We start from the raw sequence: 20,672 nt of genomic DNA, 5'->3' as shown, positions 1-20,672 counted from the left end.
GGGAAAAAGAGAACAGCTTAAGATGACTGTTTGTTAGTTATCCCAGACAGTGATGCATCTGTTTACTTTATTCCTGTTTCAGGAGCAGGTAGAAAACAGTCTTTTAATTCTGTATTTTATAGCAGTCACTAACACACAGTAAATGATTATCTGTAGATGATAGAGATGTCGTTAAGTGCAGTGCGGCTTCTGGTTGGCATCATCACTTAGCCATATCTATGATGGAAGCACCCAAGAAAGATCACTCAGACCACCCTGAATCCCAGTGGGCCAGGAATAAACTTTGAGCATGTTTTTCAGAACACAGGAAAGAGCCTGTGGCGTTGGAGTGCCCTCCAGGGTTACAGGAGCTAAGGGTAAAGATGACAATGCTATTGTCTTCCTGAAAAGATGCTTTTGACATTTTGGAAAACTGGGAAATCTTGGGAAACAGTCAGAAAGTTGAGAAGAATATAAATGTAAAATCCAAGAATCTCTGGAATTTATTATTTTATTGTGTGACATTTTTCATTTTGAAAGAGGCAAAAAAAATTTTTAAATCTGAAATACACAAAATGTCAAAATGAAATGTGAAAAAAATATGTTGTTTCACTCCCATTTTCTGCTGAAAAAAATTAATACACATAATCCAAATTAAATGTATTTTCATGAAACATTTGATTTTAATACAGCTGCATATTTAATTTTCAAAAGGTCAGTGCAGAATTGTCCCTCTCACAATTAGGTTCATAGACTCCATAAAATTAAAAGCTTTCTAGTAACTCTGTAATCTCTGAGTGAATGACTCATGCTTCCAGCCACTAAAGTGAACTTCCACATTTAGCCGTCAGTAGAAAATCAGTATAACAGGATAAGAAGAATAACCCCTATCTACTCAACACGATTCCTGGGGCAAAATGGAACCAGATGTTACAAGCTCGTTGTCTTTTTGTTGATATGTATCAACATAGCAGAACATCGTAAATCAATTTCATATTCAATGCTGCAAACTAACAATAGATCTAGGATGAATAGGTCCTGCTGTTTCTTTGTGGGTTTCTCATCTCTTCCTCTCTTCCGAGATGAGCAAGATACTTGCAGGATTTCCTAGCAATAAGGTTTAAGCTTATTGTGTATCATGCTTGTGCTGCATCTGATTGATGCAGCCCAGAGGAGACCAGCACGTTATCGGAGGTGAGTTTACTAAAGGTAGGTCTTTCACTGCACCTGCACATGACTACCTGTGACCTGCTTTGTCCAACAGAAGCCAATTCAGAGAGAATTTATCTTCTAAATGTACAGGAAACCAATGAATATAAAAAGAGTGCATGAACTCAGAAAACACAACGAGAACTGCTCCAAGAGAACTCCCTCAAATATCAGATATATTCCTTTAACTCTGTAGAGATATACTTAATGTTTGTCTCTTGTGCTCTTTCAAGCACAGGGCTCCCACCCAAGAGGGCTGGAGGAAGCTGGATTTCAAACCAGACGAACCCAGGCGTGGGGATGGTGAAGCCGTCATTATGGCCGGCTGCTGCTTCTGCTTGGGAGCGGAGTTCGTCTGGACGACAGACGAATGTCTCCATCCCCTCCTCCTATGACTATTTCTCTTCATTGCAAGCTGACAGCCTGCAGAGCCCATAAAGATATGGTATGATTATCTGAGTGAAGTGGCTGGGTAGATGATTTGCTGAATCACCTATTGGAGCTCTGGTGGAGAAACAGCCGACCAGATGTGGTCGGTATTTGTCTCTCTGCAGCCAGGCCCAGGAAAGCACAGTCATGTGGCAAAAAAAATTAAGTCCATCCTCTGCAACAAGCCTGACAACAGGGACCTTCCTTTGCCTTGAATGTCTTTTATTCCAGTCTTGGGGAGGGATCATCAGTTATCTGTGTGTAAAACCCATCTAGTCAGTGGACTTAATGTCTCAAGCAGCATCAGCACCAAGGAGAAAATACTCCTAAATTCCTAAACTGTCCTAGTCAAATTTGAATTCTGTCCTAGTCTTATTATTTATTTATTTATTTTTTTTAAGTAAAGGGGAGCAAATATCAGTGGACCATTCCTCCTTTGAGATGATGCAGTCCTTTGGGAAAACATGGGCAAAATCCACAGAAATACCATCAAAAGTCCCATTTTCCTATTGCAGCTGAATGATGAAAATCCAGATCTCATGAAAACATTTGGATTGCTAAATTATTTATATGGATATGACAGCAATGTTGATTTTAAATGTAAATACAAATTTGTCTCTATCTCATGATAAGTTGGGGTTTTTTTTCCACTCTGAGCAGTTACATTGAATATCTTAATTATCTTTAAATCAAATAATGCTGTTCAGACCTTGTGAGCTGGAATTAAGCACTCATCATTCTTTACTAAATTTCAGTTAGAGGTTTTAAAAACAGCTGTCTCCAGCCCACATAATCCAGCCTTCAGTACATTTTGTAAGACTTCTACGTGCCTCCTCAGATTTAAAATTAGCAGACAGTTCTTGAAGTAAGCAAAGCCCTCATGTGAGAGAAACATACCGTTGGGAAAAAAAAAAGGACTTTTTTCGTATCTGACAAGTCACAGAAAACAAAGAAAGCATCCATCAATACACTTGTTTCTCTCCTTTCTTTTTCCTTTGTTCCATCATTCCTGAAGGATGTTTTCCTCAGCTGAAGCTCGCCTGTTCTCTCACTCTTACAAGCCAGCTCTGGCTGCCGCTTGCTCTAATGACCTGCAGCTCCAGGACACGTTCCCAGACCATCCCAGTCAGACAAGGGCCAAGGCATTCCCGTACAGTATGAGGAAAGTCACTGTAGCTATGTGAGGGATGTCCTCATCTCCAAAAGTGGAGGTGTGCAGATAATGCCTAGTGGATATGTGACCGCACCATCACTCAGGCACTACTGCTTTAGGTTGATGCACAATAGAAATGTTTCATGTTTGTTTCTGGCAAAACAAGACTAAAACAAATGAACCTCCAGTTCATTTATTTTTGTGTTTACACTAGAAGCATATCTTTTTTTAATTCCTTTTAAAAGTACAGGCAAATAATAAACTGAAATATGATTTTGAAATAAAATGTCAAAACACTTCACATCTTGTTTCCTTTTCATTCTCTTCTGATGAAAACATTTGCTGAACTTGACCCAATCAGTTTGTTTCCCTGGAACTGCAAGTGCTTATTATATCTTCCTTTTTTTATTCTTTTTATTGCCAGGCTCTATTAATGAATTTGGTCTAAGAAAAATTATAGGAACACATTTAAGCTGCTTTATCTTCAACAACTAATCCCAGCACACTGCTCCTTTGCTCAGAAGACGCTTGTTCCGTGAATGAAGGAAAATCACATTGGCCTCTCCGGTAGAGTGCTGAACACAACCCTTCACTTGGCACAGGAAGTACATTAGATAGAGATTGATTAATGAAGATAACTAATTAGGAGCCTGGCCTGAGTCACCCAAGGCATTTCACATAGATCAGCAAAGAAGCAAAGAGTTGAATTCAATAAAAAATAGGGCCGAAGGAACACATTTCTGTATGTCATTATCTCTAGGTACTGGCTAAAACCTTTTGCATGATGTTATAAAGTCTCATTCTTGTGTCAAATAATAACCTCTTAAGATGACTACATTCTTGATAGACATCAAAAGTTAAAAACAGGAACATGACTACAGATACTTTAATGCTAAGCAAACAGACAAATGCTAAATGTGTGCTAATAAGAACAAAGATCAGCTAAGTTCTTCAGTGAGCTATTCTAAGAAATTGTTCACGGAAGATTACCAGGGACTCAGGACACCTCAAGACTGCAGAGGTGGCTTTTCCAACAATTCTTGTTTGATTATGGGCAAACCATGCCATTTCTCTGAGCCTTCTTTCATTGTGGATAAAATAGAGGCAATAATACTTCCTTTGTATGCCTTCTCTTTAGACTTCAGCCTCTTTGGAACAAGCATTGTGTCATTTCAGATACGAATAGTGTCTGGTACAACTAAATCATAGTTTGGTTCAGGGCCCTGGTGCTCCAGCAGCAGCAATTAATCTCTTAGATAAAAACAGTTTGTTTCAATTTTAAAATGTCAGAAATGCTTTCCAGGACAGAACAACCTACAGCTGTAGGAAAGGTGTTTTATTTATTGAAGAACTTCTTTCCTCCACTAAATCATTCGCACCCTCAGAGGCTGGGAATATCCTGCCTCTGGGTCACTGACCATAATGATGCTCTCAGGCTGGTGAAATAGAAACAGGGAGATGGAGTTTCGTTTGGACCTCCCATTTCTCATTGCGCAGTCACAATAATTACATTCCACCTTTCCTCTGGTTCGTTTAGCAGTGCTTACTAAAAAGGCTGAAGCCTCCCTGCACTGTAATGGTCATGCTGCAGTTCTGCAGCACTGTGCTTGTGATGCTGAGCTGGCACGATTCTGTGTCCTAGATGATTCTGTGATTCTGTGATTCTTCCTGCCTGCCCATTTCTTAGATCTTGTCTTATGAAACCAAACCTTCAGTAGCAAGCAGCTGAACAGGTTAAATTTTTCAGCATAAAACAGTGTCACCATTGAGAAAGTTAATACTTTGGGAGATGGTTACCAGATCTCTGCCATGAGCCAGAATCACTGAGCTGCTGATGGCTCGGTGGCTATTCAGACATGAGCCAACAGGGCTCAATTGGACCTTAAACAAACCAAATAACCACAAACCCAAAACACAGCATCACGGTTGCCAAAGTTGTTCTCTGCTGTCAGCCTGACCCAAGCAACAATGCTCAACTGAGAATGAGGTTTCTGTTTCCCAGGGAGCTGGTAAACTCTCATTGCTGTTGCCCCTGTGCTCCTGTGGCTTGATTGCATTTTCCCTTCCATGCTCAAGTAGGTGCCTGTGCCTTCCAGGGCTGTGAAACTCAGCAACTTTCAAACACCAAACCTCACTTTAAAAATAATCAGCCTCATTATACCATTAGCAGTTTTGATCCTGTCGGAACAATAGCTACCATGTTTCTCCAGTACAGCCCAAATGCATCTCACTCGCCCCTCGCTAGGAAGATGAGCAGTTTGTATCTCACCTCTTCCTGGATGTAAGGATGAGAATCACAGGCACCCCTATGCCCGACTCAGGATGTGCAAGGGATGCCACCTCTCTGCTCCCCTCCACCCCATTCATGGAGACCTGCTGGGGCACTGGCACCCCCAACTCTCTCCCCCACAGCTCTGGGTGCTGAGCAGCACTGTGGATCTTAAGCAGAAAGATGATGCTAGCTAATGCCCCTCCTGACCCCACTGGAGGGCTGAAGACCCCCCCTCACCTTGATTGCTGAACTCGACTATTGCAAAATATCAGCATATGGTGCGATAGCTTAAAGATAAGCCTGCTTTGCTTTTTGTGTAGAGCTACGGAGGCAATGTCTGGAGAAGCTGCCTTGGATCTCATGTCAGGGTGAAGCAGGGTCTGAAGAAGGCATGACCAGGAAGGTCCCCAAGCACCTGGGCTGAAAGGTACTTTTTCCTCATTCTAACAAGTCCAGTAGAGGCATTAGAGATATGACAGAGATTATCAGCTACTGTGTGCCACCTCTCTGTTGATATAGGGCTATACCACTTGCCATTACTTTATCCAGCTTGATTTTGGTCAAAGAGTGTTTCTACAGTGGTTCCCTCAAGAGACTACTTCATGTGCTAAGAGATGTCATCACTGACTGGCTTTGCTGACAGTCATCTTAATTACGCTTGTCCTATCTCCTAGTTTGGAATTTGCTCTTTTTCCAGCCTCCTTATGCTTCTGTCTTTCAGCTGCTTGAGCTGAATGATGTTTATAAATTTGCCTATTCTCCACCGCAGGATGTCCTGCTCAACTTTAGCAAAAGGTCTTGGACTTTGGATATTATGAACATAAATGTGACAATGACTGGTGATGAAAAACATGGGATCCACACAGCAACCAAGATGATGGAGTCAGTCCAAAGATGTTGACTTTGTCCATCACAAATTTTCACCTTGCTAATGTTATAATAGTTCATGGTTCCACAAGAGAAACAGACACTTGGGCACTGAAGGGCAGAAACTAAGCTAACTTTAAAATCAGTGAAGGAGCTATTTGTTTTCAGTGATCTAAATCCATTTGCTAATTATAAACACCAGGATAAACAAGTAAGGCCATTCAATGCTGTGCTGCAGAAGATGGGTACTTTCCCCTTTTTCTCACATTAACTCTGTCTTTCCATTTCTCTCTCACTAATGTTAAGTTTGGCACTACATTATATGCTCTAATTACCTGCAGATTTTGGCCTACAGTTCATTTTTGCACCATAATTAACGCAACATTCATAAGAGGTCCAAATCTGATAATTAGGAGAGTACTTGGAAGTGCTCACTTAGGTTAGAAATACACAACATCATGTTAAGAGCAGTTTATAACTACCTGCAGATGGAATAGCTCATAATAGGCTTCTGTTTTTTTTAAGTAAGGTGTTTCAATTACTGAAGTAAAAGCAGGATCAATTAAGAATATTCAAATGGAAGATAATGAATGTTTTTTTTAATAAATGGAGATCTTTCAACTGGCATCATTAGATCTTTCATCTGGTAGGAAAAAAACACAAGCCATTTATCAAAGCTGTGGAATGAAATAGTGGCAAAATACCTTGGAGCAGTTTCCTTGTGCAATGGAGACACCACAATTTCCAAATGTACTTCAGACCAGCAGCCATGAGCCGCAAGACTAACTGTTGTTTGTCAGGCTTCAAACATGTGTCAGAGTGTTTGAACTGCAGCTGTCTGGGAAATGGGTGGCTTTTCTGGAGTGAAATATCCAGTGAGAAATGACAATTGCAGTTGAAATCTGGCAAAAAATTCTTCATCATTTCATGTGTCTACTTTGTGTGTGCAATTGCAGAACTTTTTATGTCAAAACAAGACTTTCTATAAAGAATTATGTGTTTTATAACAAAAGTCTAGCATATGCACATTGTTAATGTCAGTCACTAGTTTAAGTTCCTTTCTGAATAGCGAACTATCACAAACTCCCTCACAGCATCTGGGGCTCACGCACGTTCCCTCCTACTCTACAGCCTGCTGGTAGGTTTTCTGGTCACCAGGGTACATATCATCCTTTCCTGCTTTTTATAGGGCTGGCTCACACACGTGCCCATGCAATGTCTATGGTTTTGTATCCTGGTAATTTCTGGATAACCTGAAAGTGGTGTTGTGAAATTGTACATATCTTAAGGCACCTAATGGTAAGATCTGAAAATTATATTTTCTGGTAATGGACCAATGGCACAAAAATTAAATAACAAAAACCAGTATTAAGATCAAAATGAGTAATAAAGATCCTTGTTGATGCTTTTCACATCTCAGCTAGTATCTACTTTGTTTTAGGTTAAGTTGTAGTAAGTCTTACTAATTTAAGGTAAGTTTTCTTTGGCTACAGTAGCTGTTATCTTTTCTCAGCCATCCATCCTGCTCCCAGGGAAGGACAGCTCAGATAGCAAACACCGTGTTTCACCATGTTGTGTTGAATGGGAGTTGCCACTCCTCTTTCCTTCTTCCTCAATGTTTTTCAATTAATATTTCTATGATATGCATTAACTAGCACATTTCTGACTTTAGACTGCTTCTCTCTACAGCCCACTGGGTATGAATTCGTAAAACTTTACACAACATATTATGAAAAATATTAACATGGCAAACTTTTGAGCTGTGCTCATAACTAATCTTATTTTGTAAGCATTTTATTAGGATTAAATGTCATACCACAGATGGTGACATTGGAAGTGGGTGCTAATTTGAGTAAAATCTCCATATTCTCCTCCAGACAGCCTTGGTTTGATAAATGGACACCGCATTTTCTTTCAGTGCACTGAGGGCAGCAGCAGACCCTCTGTGCTCTACTACTACTCTGTCCTCCTATACCTGCCCCATTTGCAAACATTAATTCCCTGCATTGCTTTCATAGGCAGTTGCTCCTCATTATTAGTATAGTTAAAACCGATACCAAAATAAGCCAATAAGTACATATTGCTTGGTGGCTGTGTTTTCATTCCCCTGTTGTTCTTCAGGAAGGATGATGCTTCGTTTGCTCATCTGCCTTCCCTGCCAAGAGCTATTTCACAGCTAGGTTAGATCGTCTTCAGGAGTATGCTGGGGAGGACAGGAGGTGCCTTTGACAGCTTCTTCATTTCAATATGATTCAGAGGTTGCTAAGTCCCCATTTTCTGTTAGCTATATCCCCAAACATCCTGTGATGATAGCCTGTTATCTGACTTCAGCCTTTCCAATCTCAACAGGATTAGTTCCTGGACATCTGCTAGTGAGGATCTTGTACAAGTGATTACAGCTACTGCTCCCCTCCAGGCTCAGGGACCCTCTGACCTTCTGTGTGAAAGAAGGACCTAAGGAAAAAATTTTCTCATCTGATTCTCATAGAAAGCAGAACCTCATCCCTTCGGAAGATGTCCAAATGAAAAATGTCAAGCTCAGTCTGAACATTTGAATACACCATGTCCAAGGATGCTTCTCCAAGTGTCAGGAAAGGCAAAAATCTAAAGATGAAAGGGCATAGCTGCAAAGTTTCTAATTTTTAGGAGGGTGAGAGGAACCCAAGGAACTAAGGAGCATAATCAAAGCAGATATTTCTTCTCTGGTGAGTTTAACAAAGTAAAAATAGCCCTAGGCAATCCCTTTTGAGATCCCCTGTTACACAAATGCCTTGTAGATTGGAACATGACACTTTAGAGCTGTATTGATCAATGTATTGATTTTGATCATAGGAGGAGGTAACTAGTGCAATCAAAATATCTGGTAATTGGCTGGGAGAAATGCACACAATAATTGCTGATAAAGTCATATTCCTTCCTCTGCTGACACAATTAAGTTTTCAGTTTCCTTGCAGAAATACAAGGTAGGAAAATTAAGGTTCAGGTGAAATTAGTCATTTATTCTACTTGATGTAAAGTGAAGTGTTGGCAGAAACCAATTCAAAAATATTTTATGAATATTGAGTCTTTGGATTGACTTAGCCAGGTCTCAATCCTTTAAGCATATGTGAAGCTCTGGAGTTCGTTGCAATGGGTCTGCGGAATATATATTTTCATTGGCATTCAAGTCACATATCATAGTTACACCTGCAAATGACAGAGAACAACCACAACAGTATGTGGTACCTAAATTTGAATGCTAACTGTCAAGACAGATCATAAATATACTTGTCATTTGTGCTGTGTCAATAGTCATTTTATGTTTTAAATATCACACAGATTCAGAATCAAGAGACTGATTTGATTCAGATGGGACAGATAAGCCCAAAATCACCAAATCTTGTGGCAAATTCTGTTCTGCAAGATTGGATTTTTCAAAGTCTCATCATGTCTTAGCACAGGTGCAACCATTCTCCCCAGCACAAGTCGTTCAGAAAGCACAAGAACCCGAGCACGGTGCCTGGGAAGAAGCGTGGATGTCCCAGTAAGCCTCAGGTGCAAAATCTCCCTTCGATCCACAAGTGAAACTTCTGTCTACATGAGAATTGCTATGAGCTTACTTAAGGAATTTCTTTATAATCTATCCAGCACAAGAAATATCAGTATCTTATTTAAACAAAGAATGTTTAAAATGTAAAACCGAAAACAGACATAAAGTAAGCAAAACCCCATCTGTGTTTTCCCTCAGTTTATGCTTCTTTAGGTCCTTCAGCCTGAGCCAGCGAGGTTGTATTGGCCAGGTTTGCTTTACAGGGTGGGATCTTGACCATGTCCTCGCAGCATTTTCCCTGAAGACATCTGCTTACCTGGCTGAGCTCTGCCCCATCTTTGTAACTAATGGCATCTCGAAGGCCGCTGCTGTCCGAGGGATTCCCAGGCTGAAGGAGGATGTTTAAAGAGAAAATGCTGCTTTGACAGTCAAACAGAGCTATGAAAATATGCTGGCAACATTCAGATAAGGACTTAAACTTTTTTTAAGAGATCTGATTGTGCTTTTTTGTGCTGTTTGCCGCCACAGTGAGACTATCTGCACATGCTGCCTTGGAGGTTGATTCCTTCAGACAGAGCCGTTTTTCCTGAGCCAGGCTAACCACAGAAGTGATTTCTTTTCCCCCTCACATAATGAATCTCACTGGTGGCCCCAGCCCTTCAACCTATGGACCTGATGTCCAGAGCACCACAGTCCTATGCGGTACAGTAATTCAGATGCACCACTGAACACACCATACTGCAGCTTTTCTAAGCTGTGGCATAAGCTGAAGGAATATCACCCTCTGTCTGGGTCTCTCTGTGTTTGTACGTATGTGTGTAAATACTTTATTTGCCTATATCTGGTGTTAACACTAGGCTACTTTTGCTATTTTGTGATTTCTTTTAGTCCTTCTGCAGATATGATTATCTTTTAGGTCTCACAAAACTGGCAGACCCTACCCGTCCATTGCTTTATATATTGCCTTCAAATGTAAAGTGCAGAAGCAAACAAATAAGTTGAAACTTCTGAAGGTTATGATATCCCTTTCCTTGGTTGCTCCTGGGCATCTGTATTTTCTGCTTCAGAGAAGACAACATAGTCTATAAATCTCTGCCTTAGCCTCTGCTTTGGTAAATAAATGTTGCTCAGATTTATGTTTGTTCCCCTTCTTGAGGAAAAGCAAAGCAATGATACACGTAGCAAATGGAACAGAAAATTGCATTTTATCCAGCAAGTTTCAAATGTAACTGACTTAAGTTTTGGCTCAACTACACAATCACTGGTCCGTCTCTTATGAAATAAACCCAGTTTTGTACCTACAATTCTTTGTGTTACATTGAGGCAATCTAAGATACACTTTTCCCAATAATTTAGCAAAAGATCACACAACTGCATGATTAGCATGACACTTGCTACACATATAAAATACAACAAGGTTTTGCCCTCTTTTTTTTAGAAAAATGTGAAGGTGTATTAGCCCTTACAAGATAAATAATAAGAGGTGTGCTGGACTTTGGAGACATTTGTTCTTTATTATTTTATCAGTGATCATCCTAAATCCTTCGCTTACACTTCTTGGAATGGTCTCACAGTACTAATTACTTTTAAAAGTGAAATGATTTTTTCTAGAGCAGAGATCTCTGATTTTGTCAAAGCATATGGTTTTCACACACTGTGCCTCTAAGCCCTTCGCTTGTGCTAGCAATCACTTGTTATTTATAAGTGAGCAAACCCAAATATTTACCTTTGGGTGGCACTGGTTTCCATCCAGAACTGTGCTATCTCAGAACCAGTATCTGAGAACAGTATTATCTGGGGAGGACATTGTCACACCCTTGGCTAATGAGCACACTTGAGAAATGTGATTTCAACCATACTTAGCAATAAAAATAAGTTTCCAAACAGCCCCTGTGATACTGAGAATATCAACAGTGAGCTCGTTGTTAAATGTTCCTGTTTCGAAGGCAGATGTGACCCTGAGAGCTCTGAGTTTCTACTCCAGCTGCTCACACTAAAAGAATAGAATAGAATAGAATAGAATAGAATAGAATAGAATAGAATAGAATAGAATAGAATAGAATAGAATAGAATAGAATAGAATAGAATAGAATATTTTCAGTTGGAAGGGAAAATTTTTTTGATCACACGCAATTTTTTTGGATTACAAAGGTCATTGATGTAACAACCAGCTCACCTCCTTACTTGACCCCCAGATCATTTGCTATTGCAGACCCATAAAATGTGTTTATATATCATGATCTCCACACTGAGCTTGCAGCCAAATGTCTCAGGTTTTCCCTTACAGTGTAGCAGAGGAGTCTAGGATGGGTTACCTGAAAAATAAGCCTTATTTAGCAAGCGGAGATGGTGATTGTACTGTCCCTGTGTTTCTAATGCAGTCAGGAAATTACTTTCAAACAGGACCACAGATCTGGTGGCTCCAGATAGACTCGTCTCCTCATATATCACCCAAAGTACTTTATCTGTGCTACCAACATGGAAGTAATTTCAGCTGACTACATTGGTGCAAAGAGTGTTTTTCTTGCTGAGCTTTACAGCTTCTGAGTGATTGAAAAGCAGTAAGCAGTATCTCACAGTGATTAGCAACAGTCTGAAAAACATGGTTTCTGCTACAAAACTTGGTAATATACTGCCACTTAACTCTGTTGGGAATTCCCAAACTGTCTGTGAACACGCCATGAGGACACAAAACCAGGACACTGCGGTACTGAGACCTCGGACTATTTAGGAGGATGCATGGCTTAATGAAACAGCTGCTTTAAAAAAAATGAGGCTGTCATGGCTGAGAAACAAAATATGGAGAGAGGCTATCTATTGAGATCATCTATTATACAGGCATTAGGTTTGAAAAACCAGAAGCTGAGAAAAAAAATGTATCAGGAGACCCAAGAATAGCTGCTCATTTCTGCCTGGGACACTGGCACGCTCTGAGCACTTGTACAGCAAGAGAACATCACAGCTGAGGCACAAAAGGTGTGACACTGTAATAGGTCAAATGGGGGTTTCTGGGCAGGGATTCCCCAGTTCTTGTAAAAAAAAAAAAAAAATCACTAGCTTGCTTTTACCTTTTTTTTTAAAAAAAAAAAAAAAATTGACCCAGAACAACTAAGCTTCTTTCTTTCTTTTTATAGGAGAGACAACTTAAGATTTCTCTCCTGAAGTAAGAACGGATGACACCAATTACTGGAATTATCCTTTCATTCTGAATAGGCTAAGAAATGCTAATTTCTCACAACTATTTCATACAGCTGGTGTGTCTGGAGTGCGATGATTCTGTTACACAGATAAACTGTGATGCTATCAGAGTAAAAGATCAGAGAAATTAAGAACACACTCATCTAGCTGCTGTCTCAGAGAGGCTTGTAAAGGAAATCTTGTGTATATTTTGGCAGGGCTTTAGCTGTGCTACCAAGCCTCCAGATGCCAAGGTTTTAACTCCTAGCTGTTTAACAGGTATGCCTGTGTTGGCCGAAAAAACGGGTGTGTTCCAGGGCCAACACAACCTCATTAAATAAATGTGGTTGGTGAGGCTGCCATAGTAGCGTTAGTGAACAACATGTTCCCGGTATGTGCCTTCATGAATTCAGCATGTCACAGCTGCTTTGTCTAGCCAGTTTTGAATTGCTCAGTTTCATCTTCTCCAGCTGTAAATCATGTTGCTTAATTAATCTTAATTAAGTGTTGCGGGCATCTCTTGAGCTCAGTTATCTCTTTATTTAATTACAGTAACATACCATATAATGTTCTCTGTTTGATGGGATGTTTTGCACAATAGTTTAATCCAGAAAATGAAAGAATTAATTAGTCCTTAGAATACGTCTCTAAACGGGTGGCCAAGTAAACTGCATGTTTGTCACAAATGCCTGGACTTGTTAGTCATCATAATCTATTGCTGATATTATATACACAGAATCAGAAACACATTGCCTGGTCCCGTGGCTCTCAGATACTCTGTAGGCTCTTCTGAAGTAGAAACCAGACTAATGTTAAACTGAGGTATCTGGCGTTTGTCAGCTGAAAGGTTTGGCCACAGCCCAGGGGAGTTTACAGTTTCACTCTTGTTCCATAAACATTTACACCCTGTGAACTGGCCCCCCTCTGCATCCCCAGCTATGGACCAACTGCCCAGGGAAATCTGGCACATCAGCACAAACAAACGTGCCAGAGCAAAACCAGCGCAACACAGGGCCACTGCTCCTGGAAAAGCAGCTCAGTTTCCTTCCCTACCACCTGCCTACATATCTTTACAGGCCATACGAGTTTCTTTTCTCAACAAAGCCCAGAGCTACTGGCCTCCCCTTTTCCTTTGCCAAAAAAAAGATGGATCAACAACAAATTGAACATTACAGCAAAACTCTTGCAAAAGGACAAGGCTGAGCAAAGGCAGGGGACTCCCCTGAGCAGACTGCAGCCCCTGAGCTCCCGGGGCAGTGTGGCCCTGACACTGCTGCAGTGCTGGGCTCTGCTCGTCAACTTGATTTGTGGCAGCCTTTGCTGTCATGCTTTTCTCATTTTGCACATGGCTGTTATTCCTTCAGCAATACAAGTGGAGGGCAGCACAACGTGAGCTGCACTGGCTACCAGGCAAGGTATGCAACCCCTGAAGACTGTTTAAGAGGAGCGCTTTCTTTCCACCCACCCAACCACGCAGACATATACACTCAGTCAAATACACTTTACCATAAAAGAACAATACTTGCTAAAGAAAAACATGCAGAGCCCGACTGGTTTGCTATCAAATTTCCATTAACTTTCTGCTTCTTCTTGAACTGAGCAGGGAGGTTAGATGCATCAGCAATCTCTCCATGTGCAGGACACTTGAGTTTTGCAGGTTAGGAGACTGATGAGAACGTGATGATCCTTGGAGACTCAAAAATAAGTACTGAGGGGGAATTACTCCAAAGCAGCATGCAGCTTTCATTCATACTTCAGGAATTGGCTTCATCCAAATGGGGAGAAAATCCAGCTGGCCCAAAGCCCTTACAAACATAAATGCTGGTTTTCCGGTACATATGGCAGTACCATTCAAAGAGCTATGACAATGATACTGTTTATAGCTCTGAAAATGGCGCTGCCATCTGCACCATGGTGCAGCAGCTCTCATCCCCAGGATATGACTCTGCAGAAGGACCCGTCCCGTGCCCTGCTCTTCTACATGCTCAAGTGTCCTGCTAAAACACAGCGCAACTCCCAGGTCGTTAGTTGAAATAAATGAGAATGGAGGTGTGATTTCAGTTGAGAAATCCCTGCCATCTTAAAGAAAAGCACCCTTGAAGTTCCCGTTGTGGTTGTCTGGAGGAAAAGACAAGGAGGTGCTGCTGGCTGCACAGTCTTCTGCTGCTGTTGCTACAGTTGGCAGTCAGCCCCCTGCACGCTCTTCCCTGCAAATGCTAAGGAGGCTGTTGCAGAGGTGCAAGTGGAGTATAGTGACACAAGCACATGTGCACACACACACACACACACACACACACACACGAGCTGGTTTCCTCTTTTACTCTGTGGTTTAACAGGAAAAAAAAGGAAAGCCTTCCTCTTTTTCCTGATTCCTCCCATAAACTGGCACATTTTCTTTCCTTCACTTTTGATTAAAGTCAAGATGTTGCAGTGGGAGCATACTGCGCTCCCCTCCCGGACTAGTTAGTAAATGCTGTGCAACATTGGATGCTAATTTCTCCTGGAGACCAAGCACGTAGCATTCGCAGGGCACGATGCGCATGCTGCACCTACCAAGCAAGTTGCCAGATACCCACTTTCCAATTAATCCCAGTGTGCTCCTTGCAATGAAGCACTGATCATTATTCTTGCCCTTTCCAGCTGGAAGCCAGTTCTAGGCTGGGTATTTCCAGTTGCTCTTTGAGACCCGTCTTCAAAACAGAAAGATTTATGCTTTGGAAAATTGTGCAGCCCCTCATTTGTGTTCCTGAAACATCTTTCCAAGACAAATACTGTGTGACTACAGCCATAACTCCCACCAAAGATAGTCCTTATCACACTAAGGCATTGTTAAAGTAGGAAGAAAGACAAAAAGGAGCTTTTCCTTCTCCTTGACAGTGGTGTCCTACCTGCAGTCTCCAAGGATTATTGTGGGAAAAGGTTTGTGTTACAAGCTGAAAATACTTTTTCTGATGTCTGAAGCATTTGAATCAGTTGTGTTCCTACGACAAGCACTGACAGCTTTCCTCTCAGTGCTTTTAAGCCTCAAAAAAACCCCAGCAGGATCTCGAATAACTTTCCTGCACCCTCACTGAGTATCTCATCAATAACAACTGCGACAAAATCAACTGGGGGACATAAACAAGGACAAAAAGAGAAGCAGAAGAACAAGAAGCAGTTTTACCATCTCAGTTCTGTCTCTAGCCCATGCTAAACTGGCCCAGAGCTGCTATAACCTGTGAGGGTGACAGTGGCTCATGGGGTTGGCCAAAAGACTATTGCCATGCTCTGGCAGAGCTGCCCGTGCCATGGCCATGAGAAGGAAAGCAAAGGTGCTTGCTGGTTGTGACAGCCCTCTGGGTATTGACTTTGGCCTTCAGGCCAGCTGGGATGGACACGATAGCTCCATCACAGCTCTGAGGCACAGCCTACATCAGCCTTGGGGACTGACTGGAGGACCCCACTGCTTCTCATGCATTGCATTAGCAGTAGCTGCTTGCCCTCCCTAAGCTCTGCACCCTCACATACACAGAGCAGCCCTACCACGTACTTTTTTTACCTTCAGTTTAACAATTCAGGATGGCATCATGAGTAACTCAGATTTTTAGAATAAGTTAATGCAAGGGCTAAAATAGCATTTAGGGAGTCCATTTATCTCATAGAAATATAAACAACTTAATCTTCTATTGACATTATAATAGAAAGGGCTCTAAAGGACAACACTATCTCAGAGAAAACATTGCATAGGTTTGAGCATGGATTTTCTAAGTGGCAATTTGATTTGGCAATACTTTGAATTTTCTTGGCCCATGAAGGGAATTTATTTAAGCAAGGTGCTGTATTTTTTTATGAAATCATTGTACAGTCAATCCTCCTTTTTGACTACAATTTTTTGGGGGCTATGGATCTGCTTGCTTTAGTATTTCAGGAAATGTATGCTGTCAAAACTTTGTAAAGAATTGTTCAAGGGACGAGGAATGTAGGAGCATGTTTATGTTGCTCTGGCTCTGTAGGTATTCATCAAAGCTCAGCAATGGCTTAATGAATCTGCTGGAAAACTCCCTTTGCCCAGCCCTGTGGAGTTCCATTTAGGGACCCCATAAAGTGTAACTTCCTGGCCAAAGGAGCTACCAAGTTTTTTTTTAACAGCAATTACTTGTACCAAAATATTGTAGTGCAGGATCATTCTGCCCTGATGCTCCAGCTCTCTGCTCTGATTCACAAAGTGAACCTCTCATTATCTTTCTCCAGTGACACAGAAGCAGTCACTCACCTCCTTAACAAAAGAAATGGAGCAATCCACATTAAACAGGGAGGCAGCCCTAACCAAAGTACTGTTCTTAACTAACTCTATCATAGCAGCCTGCCAGGGCTTCTCATTTCATCACAATTCCACATTTTGGAACAGCTGAATTCACTTCCGAATGAATCATGTTGTTCAGAGATTGCCTTGGCAGCCTGCTTGGGTTTTTTTGCAGACCCTAATCAAAGTAGTAGTGACCTTAAAGACTGTGGTAAATAAGGACTGGTCTTATCAACATGAAATTATGAGATACATCTCTGCACATCTCACAAACAGGATAGCAGCAGTCCATCCTGTGAAGGAGCCTGCCAAGCCATGGGGTCAGATCCCTGATTGCTGCTAGGTAGGCAGAGCAGTGTAAGAGGCAGTGGACTGTGCTGATTTACACAACATGAAATGGCTTGTGCCAGCAGCATTTTGCCTTTTTTTGTCCTTGCTCCTCGTTGTGTTCTGAAACTGAGCTACTTTTGCTGTAGACTTGACTTCTAGGGAGGTGTTTTTCACTTTGACCAGGAAAGTGTAAAATCCTAGCAGACCAGATTGGTAAGGCTTTGTAACTATTTAGCATAGATACAATTGACTATACTATGGAAAATCAAGATTTTCTTCTCTGTGACTAGCAGAGCAAGTGGAGAGGTGTTATGTTCAAGTGTTAGTGGCTCACAGGATTTGGCAGCACCTCAGTTAGCTTGGATTGTTCCAGGCAGAGTTAATTATTTCACCGTAAAGCAGAGATAGCAGCACACCGAGCTGGAGACTGTAGATCACCATTTGCTTGCTCTCTTCAGTTGAGCTTTTTGGAAGAACTGCAACCAAGATGGATTACGCTTAGGTGATGGACATGCCGAGCAATGTTTGTGTAGGGATAAGCACATGTGGTCATGTGATGGGAAAGCACAGTGGAGAAATTGCCAGAGGGAGGAAAGCAGACACAAAAACTCACATGAGGACATTTCACAAACACTTGACACAATGAACTGAAGGAATAACAGACACGTTAGATATCTACATCTGAAATTTAGACCTTTGAGCTCTGTGCTCAACCCCCATCTAATGACGAGTGCCCAGTAAAGCCTCTTAGATCCCTAAATGTGAAGAACCAGAACAGCTATGAACCTGCCTCACGCAAAACCTGCAGGAGCCTCCAAACTTCTGTCTGAGTGAGTCTCAGCTTTCCAGCCCTATCCTATTGGCTCAGGCAGGCTGGCATTGGTGACAGCAGCTTAGTGAGCAGAAGGATTTGGAGTGGAGTTCAGCCTTCAGGTCCTAGGCAGTGGCTTAGGTAAAGGAGTAAATTGCAAAATTATAATTCCCAGTGAGAGAGTTTGTAGGCAGTTGAGCTCTCCCTTAATTGCGATACTGCCTGTTTACTGTGCCCTTCAATGCTGTAGAATAGTGTCCTTTTTATAGCTGAAATGTGGCTGCAGAGTGCTTATGTACAGCGTCTGGCCAGGAGAGGGTTACCAGAGACAGCTGTCTCTGCAGAGCAGGGAGATGGGTAGGGCAGCAGGAAGCCTGACTCCTCATTAGCACCAAGTGCCTTGGTAGAGAGGAAGAAATAAAAGAGCAAGGGTGGGAGAGCAGCACTTCTGGGTGCTGGAGTGGGTGTGGTGATTGAAGGAGCTCTGTTAGTGCTCCGTTATCCTGGAGAGCATTGAAAAGGTGAGGGAAAGGTATAAAAGATAGTGATGAGAGGGGGTGATAGCTGTGTTACTCCTGTTCTCACTGACAGTTATTTCAGCTGAGGAAATCTCTGTGGGTTGGGAGTTATGGGGTTTGTACCTGGGCTCTTTTAAGTGCTTTCCTTTGTCTTTCCTCTCTCCCAAGAGAGACATGGTGCTCCCTCTCCTCTCTGCTCATCTAGCTGTAAATTGCTGTGGCGCTGGGGAAGGACCTGAATGTTGCTGAAAACCAGAGCTGCTTGTCATAGCCTTGGGGGTACAGGAACCAAGTCCATTGGGGAAGAAATGGTGTGGGGTGATGCTGGCAGTTATGGCTGGGAGGCTGCTCTCCCCATCGTGCATGCTGCAAAGGGTGAGAATATCTCTCCTTTGAGGAGTTCTGCTTCATGGGTGCTTTTGTACCTACAAGTGTATCCAGGGGATAGGGACAGTCAAACCAGCTCTGAAACATCCTGGAGTCTCCTCCTAATCCTTCAAGTTTCAGCGATAGCCAAGAACTGGGGGATGCTGGAAGTTACTGAGGTTTTTCTTCTCTTGTAGTAGTGTGCTCTCTCAGCTGTTTAGCCAGGGATGCCTTCTTTGTGCCTGGGGTCCCTACTTCATGTTGGTCTACTTTAAATTAGCAGTTTAGGCAGCTTCCACTGTCTGCTTTCAAAAAGGCATTTTGGCAACCCCTTGTGCTGAGGAATGTCCTTTATTTCTTACAGCCCTTGAAAGGATGGTGCTAGTTCTCCATCAGTGGTTGAGAGTTCTGCAGTGCGAAACCTCAAAAGCAGGTTGAGGGCTGATACAGGGAGCAGGTTGCAGCCTGATTACAGCTCTGACTCTGCATATGCTGCGTCCTAGCCAGGGCACCTGGCTACAGAAAGTTACAGATGGCAGAAACTACATTCTCCACTTTGAACTCTGCTGTCTTAAAGCAACTGTTGAAATCTGCCTTTCTTCAGTATCTGTGTGTCCTAATGAGGAAGAAACAAAAGCACTGAAGGGAAAAGGCAAAACCTCCCGCCTGCCACAAATCTGTTGGGATAATTGGAGGTTTTGTGGGTACTGGGGGCTGCAATCTTCCCAGGTGGCTTCACTGGCTGGGTGCAGAGGGCATGGTCTGGAGAGCAGGTGGAGGGATTGGTAATGTTGAGATGCTGGAGCAGTTGTGGGCACTTGAAGGGTCAGATGCGTTCTGTGTCTCCTGATGGAAGATGCAAAAGTCTGGTCAAGTATCAGTCCTTGTGACTTCTCATCCCAGTTTCAAGGTAAGGAGATGGTCATCGTGACTACCTGGATTTTCGTGGTCCTGAAATGAGCTCTGCTCCTTTTCCCTGCCCTCCTTCCATAAACATCTTGAGCAGGAAGCCAATTTCACACTTCCTTTTTAATGTTGAGCTAATTGGAGCTGTGTGTCTGGATGTGTCTGGCCCCTGGAGCATTCCCGTGATGCTTGTCCCATCCCAGCTGGAACCCTACACACCATCTGAGGGGAAGAGGAAGCCTCAGAGCTGTCAGAAGGTTTAACTGACTTAAGATATATACTGGAGTTACTGGAGCTTTCCACATTCCTGTGAGAACCTCTCATGGCTGTATCTAAACTCTAAAAATTATTAAAAGTCCTGTATGCTTTATGCATGGGTCAGGCTTGGTCCAGCCAAGGGCCACAGAGAGCTCTTCTGTCCCGAGCACATTCTGTGATACACAGTTGTTGTGGTTTAACCCCAGCCAACAACCTAAGCACCACACAGCCACTTGCTCACCCCACCTCACCAGCGAGGAGGCTGGGGGTGCACAAGGAGTTAGGAGGGGACACAGCCAGGACAGCTGACCCCAACTGACCAAAGGGATGTCCCATCCCATATGACATCATGCTCAGCATATAAAGCTGGGGGAAGAAGAAGGAAGGGGAGGACATTCGGAGTGATGGCGTTTGTCTTCCCAAGTAACTGCTACACGTGATGGAGCCCTGCTTTCCTGGCTGAACACCTGCCTGCTGATGGGAAGTGGTGAGTGAGTTCCTTGGTTTTCTTTGCATTCATGGCTTTTACTTATTAAACTGTCTTTATTTCAACCCATGAGTTTTCTCATTTTTACTCTTCTGATTC

General features: G+C 42.3%; 1 protein-coding gene and 1 long non-coding RNA gene across 2 annotated transcripts in view; one reads left to right on the top strand and one right to left on the bottom strand.

Annotated features, from left to right (window-relative positions):
* HTR4 (5-hydroxytryptamine receptor 4) overlaps nucleotides 1–20,672 on the bottom strand; it is a 142,107-nt gene that overhangs the window by 10,601 nt on the left and 110,834 nt on the right. The window lies entirely within an intron of this gene.
* LOC141929297 (uncharacterized) lies at nucleotides 509–3,071 on the top strand. The gene is made up of 2 exons (XR_012624995.1): nucleotides 509–1,633; nucleotides 2,633–3,071. It is a non-coding gene; the product is annotated as an uncharacterized LOC141929297 (long non-coding RNA).

The sequence above is a fragment of the Strix aluco genome, chromosome 13 (assembly GCF_031877795.1).
Source record: "Strix aluco isolate bStrAlu1 chromosome 13, bStrAlu1.hap1, whole genome shotgun sequence".
NCBI classification, from domain to species: Eukaryota; Metazoa; Chordata; class Aves; order Strigiformes; family Strigidae; genus Strix; species Strix aluco.
Note: the sequence above shows the minus strand (reverse complement) of the source record. Positions and strands in the feature narration are given on the sequence as shown.